The following is a 6,000-nucleotide window of genomic DNA, read 5'->3' as shown; positions in this document are numbered from 1 at the left end:
GGGCAAAGCTTGTAAAACAGTTTTCAATAGGATTTCCTTTCCTGCTCTAGATAACAATCGATTATGCCACGATTGAATACGATCCTACGCACGATTCCTTATAAACCGCAAAACTTGTGCTTTATTTCTTCCTACCATCGACGGGAGACCCAAATATCTTCCCTGGTCATTCGTAGCTTGCACCCACAACCTATTGCAAATCGCAGCCCGAACACCCATCTCCACATTTCGACTAAACATAATAGCCGATTTATTGAAATTCACCACCTGCCCGGATGCAAGCTCATACTCATTTAACACCTCTTGCACTGCTTCACTCTCCTCTACTAAAGCTCTGAAAAAAAGATAACAATCATCTGCAAAAAATAAATGACTAATCACAGGAGCACTCCTTGCTATCTTACAACCATGCCATACACCCTCCCACTCTTTCTGACGGATTAGACTACTCAAACCTTCAGCACAAATAATAAACAGATATGGTGAGAAGGGGTCACCCTGATGGACACCCCGGTACGGCACAATTGGACCAATTTCTTGGCCTTCCGCAACAACATGATATTTCACAGTAGCAATACATGATATACTACGATTAACCCAACCATCTCAGAAGCCAAATTTGCTCAACATGGCTCTAACAAATCCCCATTCCAAACGATCACAAGCTTTGCTCATATCAATTTTCAAGGTAGCTGACCCAAATCTCCCATGCGTCTGCCTATTAAGATAATGCGTTGTCTCAAAAGCTATAATGATATTATCAGTAATAAGCCGGCCAGGGACAAAAGCACTCTGAGATTCAGAAATCATACAATTCAATAAGGGCTGCATCCGATTAGCAATTACCTTAGCAAGCACTCTGTATAGCACATTGCATAATGAGATTGGCCTAAAATCCATCATCGTTTCAGGCTGCTTCTTTTTTGGAATATTCTTTTTTGGAATAAGTACAATATGCGTATCATTTATTCCAGACGGTAAATAACCGGATTCAATGAAACCTCTGCAAAATTTCAACACATCACCCCCAATCAGTGGCCAGAACGTTTGATAGAACGCATGATTCATTCCATCAGGTCCTGGCGCCTTATCCGGGTGCATACTAAACACAGCCTGTCGAACCTCCTGCATAGTCACTTCTTGTAAAAGAGCCACATTCTGCTCCTCGGAAATTACCTGGCGAATATTATCCAAAGTTTCCATTGAAAACGAGTTGGCTGATTGAAATAAATCCTGGAAATAATATTTCATAACACCATCAATTCCATCTTCCCAAGTACGGCAAACTCCATTTTCAGCCCTCAATTTCTCAATTTTATTGCGTTTTCTCCGACCATTCGCAAAAGCATGGAAGAAACGCGTGTTGGTGTCACCCAACTTCAGCCAGTAAGCCTTGGACCGCTGCTTCCAAAATACCTCCATTTGTCCTAGTAACTGATAGTACAGTTCCTGCTGTGTTTTGAAATTCTGCAATCCAACACCATCCCGCCGACCTCTAAGGCGAGTTAATGCTTCCTTCACCTGAGCCAATTGCCGTTTCATAGAACTCATATAATCTTTCCCCCAATTCCACAACTCCTTTCCGCACGCCTCAATTTTTGTTGAAATCTGATCCGTCACACAATTTCTCCAAGCGTTTTCAACAATTCGGCGGCAGCAGCTATTATGAAGCCACGAATTTTCAAATCTGAACTTCTTTACCCAAACTTTCTTGCTTTGCTGCTGAAGAGACAAAAGAAGAGGTAAATGATCTGATGAGGTAAAATTCAGTACCTTAACTTCAGCGTTTGGAAATAAATCTAGCCATGTCTGCGACACAAACGCGCGGTCCAGCCGCTCTTCAACCCATCGATCAGTTCCCCTTCCCCGTTCCCAAGTAAACAGATGCCCCACAAATCCCAAATCCACCAACCCACTTTGCACAACCGCCTCCCTGAACCCATCTATCAAACCCTACGGGTGAACCCGCCATCCCCTCTTCTCTTCCTGGGAAAGTAAATCATTAAAATCCCCAATACAGCACCATGGTAAATCCGATTGCAAAGCAAGATAGCACAACCGGTCCCAAGATTCTGCACGACGAGACCGTTCCGGAACCCCATAAAAACCAGTAAACCTCCAACAAGAGTCAGATGCCTGTACCAAACGAACATCAATGAAATTCCTATGAGTGTCTATTATTTGCACCATCTCCATCTCCCTCCAAATAAGGCCCAATCCCCCACTTTGGCCCATCAGATCCATACTCACACAACCCGTAAAATCCAACTTTCGCCGGATTGCATCCAATCGACTAAGACAAATCTTCGTTTCTGAAAGAAAAATTATATCTGGTTTGTATTGACGAGCAATATCCACAAGAACGCCAACCGCACGTGAGTTGCCCATCCCACGGCAGTTCCAGGCCAAAATACTCATAATGCCAGGCGGGCCTGTCCAGCAGAGCCCTCTCCAGGCCCGTTTTTTGGGCCTAAAGTATTAATAAAAATTTCTGACACTTCATCCTCCGCTTGAGGGCTAATCTCCTTTCTCCTCTTTTAGTCTCAAACACGATTATACTGCCCCTATTTTCCTTATCAGTCATCAATTTACTAGGGTTAGTTGATTTCAAAGATGCATCCCCACTATCTCCACTAATTTGCCCAACTACCATTGCACCCTTCTCACTCTCCACAGTAGTTGAATGTCCACTACCTCCACAACTGCCTTTCTCAACCGCAATCCCGGAGCCCAACTTTCTGGCAGTAGCAGCAACTCCCTGATCGACGGTTCCACTTCCCTGACCTGGTTGCTCACCCTGCAATGGCTCTGAGGAATTAACCAGCCACTTCGATCCCTTAGTGAGTTGCTTACGACCAGTTTGAGCAAGCATATACGAGCCATATGGCTTATCAGGCATTCCAGCAGGGGATTCATACACCTTTGGGCAAGCAAACTCATCCAAGAATCCGCACACAAAACAGAACTTCCGGATGCGTTCGTATTTGAACTCCACCCAAAACCAATCGCCACCAGCACGTTTCAACTTCATCTGCCTCATAAGAGGTTTTCGAACATCCATCGATATTCTAATCCGCATAAACTCCCTCCACACACCATGAAAATTATTTGGATCGGAGGATACAAATTGACCAACATAATTCCCAATCATAACAGATACCTTTTCAGACATAAATCCATGAGGTAAATTGAACACTTGAACCCAGAGATCAATATGAAACAAAGGGACTAGTGCAGGTGAATCAGTTGGCTCCATTCGATGGACCATTTTCATACACCCTTCGAACATCAATCTCGTGGAAGAACTGAAAAATGAACAAATTTGGATTAATGGCACAGATATATACTCCCTTCCCTGGTTTCCAGAGTGCAGCCATAAGGTCCTTCATAGCCGGAAAATCAACAATTTTATCCGAGAGAAACCTCCCTGCTAAACACCAACGGAAGTCCAGCCGTTTCGTACGAAGATCCTCCTCACCCACGGTCATTCCTCCATTCTCCTCTTCTGCCAGACTCAGATTCGCATAGTCAGCCTCGATTGAACTTGAAGATGCCATTGATTTACAGAAATTAAACCTTGTTACAAGGAACAAGACAGAGCAAACTTGTTACAAGGAACAAGACATGGCCGAAAACTTCATTTTCTTTCGTTTTTTGATCTAATTAAATTTTAAACTCAAACAAATTCTAAAACAAATAAAAGGATGAGTATATATCCATATATTATTTTTGTGTCTATTTTTCATTATCTCTATTTAAATATTTTTCCTCTTTCAAAAAAAAACATTTTTCCTTATGCGGAAAAGTTGTTGCAAATATAATCAGTAGGGTGTTAGGTTGCATTTGTATCTTTTTTTTTATTATTTTCAGAATTAAATTCATGCATTCACATTTTAGTTTTACGTTAATTTTTTTTAATTATTTGTTAATTTATGTTTTGGGACTCATTTATATTATTTCATAGCTTTTAGGTGTTTTCGCATTAAAAATCAAGTGAAATAAATTATAATCCACATAACCTTTTCAAATTTGATGTCCTTTCGCAATCAGAGCATAACTTTCACGTACAAATTCGTATTGAGGTGATTCAAATTTCTGTGAAAAGCAAAGGCATATCCCTTCGACTTTGTAGAAGACCATATTTCAAAATTCGAACTGTAACAGGTCCAAAAATGGGTCAAAATTTTATGCATCACAACTGGAATTTGAGTAGAATTATTTGTCTTTATGATTAAAGTTGGTTGATTCACTCAACTAATTCCAAATCCATTATTGAACATGTGATTAAGGGTCTGTTTGGCTACTTGCTGTTTACTGGTTCTAGCTCATGTTTACTGTTTACCTTTCGAAAAGGCTACTTTTCCAAAAAGTAAGGATTTCTTGTGTTTTGTAAAAGGCAAACAACAAGTGTCTAACCAAACACATCAAACTCTGTCTTTTAAATTGAAAAGGCAAATATGAAGTGAAAAGTAGGTAACCAAACACTCTCTAAGGCCCCGTTTGTTTGGGGGAAAATATTCTGCAGGAAAATATTTTTCCAATTTTCCAGTATTTGTTTGGGCAGGAAAATAAGTCAAAGGAAAATAAGTGGCAAGTCAATAGAAAATGAAGGAAGAAATAAGGGAAAATGGTAAAACATTTTCCCCAAAATATTCGCGTTTAGAGAAAAATGAGAAAAACGTTAAAAAATGTAAAAATACTAAAATATGAAACACGAAAAAACATGAATAACGTGATAACGTTACAAAACACGAGAATATGACAAAAAACCCGCAAAAACATGAAAAGGTGAACAAACGTGAAAAACACAAAAACACACAAAAAAGCAAACACTTGAAAAAGCACAAAACATGAAAAACGCGAAAAAGTGAGAAAACGCGAATTATACAAAAACGTGAAAAATACGAAAAACACGAAAACGCGAAAAATGCTAAAACACAAAAACGTGACAATAAGTAAAAAATGCGATAAACATGAAAAGACGAAAAATACAAACAAAACACGAAAAAGTAAAAAACACAAAAACATGAAAAATACGAAAAACATGAAAAGACGAAAACTGCAAACAAAACACGAAAAAGTAAAAAACACAAAAACATGAAAAATACGAATAACATGAAAACGTGAATAACACGAAAAAGTAACAAAGTGAGAAAAATAAAAAACGTGAAAAAGGAAAAACTGAAAAACTAAACGTGAAAACACGAAAAAATGCAAAAAAACACAATAACGTTAATAACACGAGAAAACGTACAAAACATGCTAAAATGTGAAAAAATGTTTTTCGTGTTTTTAACATTAATTTTTTTTCACATTTTTCGTGTTTTTCCACTTTTTCCATGTTTTTAAATATTTTTTTACTTTTCGTGATTTTCGCATTTTTCCACTTTTCGTGTTTTTAATAAATTTTCACGTTTTTTTTTTGTGTTTTTTCACGTTTTTAGTGGTGGAAAATATTTTCCAGCGTTGTAGCCAAACGCTGAAAAATATTTTCCAGTGTTGTTGTCAAACACTGAAAAATATTTTATTTTCCTGCACAATATTTTCCCTGCATAAAATTTTCCAGAACACAATATTTTCCCCCAAACAAACGGGACTTAAGTCTCTAATTAAGCTAAAATTGTCAACAATTGAAAGCTAGATGAAAGTAAGAGTTGAAGAAGTAAACTTCCTTCGGTTCGATTGGAGGAAGTCAATAAAAAGTAAGTTTTGAGGGAGATTTAGGGCCCGTTTGTTTTACCTATTGTTTGCTGTTACTGTTACGGTTTGCTGTTGCTGTTATGGTTTGCTGTTTATTGTTGGAAAAAACTGTTTTTCTTGCTTCGTTCTAGAGCTGTTATTGAGTTAAGTCGAGCCGAGCTTTGGTCTACTCATGCTCAGATCGTCATAAAATTGACGAGCTCGAGGTCAAAATTTTGTTCGAGAGCTGCTTACGAACTGTACGAGAGCTTGTTAACGAGCTCATTAATTTGGTTCATGAACTTCGCTAATGAAGAACAC

This window comes from Euphorbia lathyris, chromosome 1, assembly GCF_963576675.1.
Source record: "Euphorbia lathyris chromosome 1, ddEupLath1.1, whole genome shotgun sequence".
NCBI classification, from domain to species: domain Eukaryota; kingdom Viridiplantae; phylum Streptophyta; class Magnoliopsida; order Malpighiales; family Euphorbiaceae; genus Euphorbia; species Euphorbia lathyris.
Note: the sequence above shows the minus strand (reverse complement) of the source record.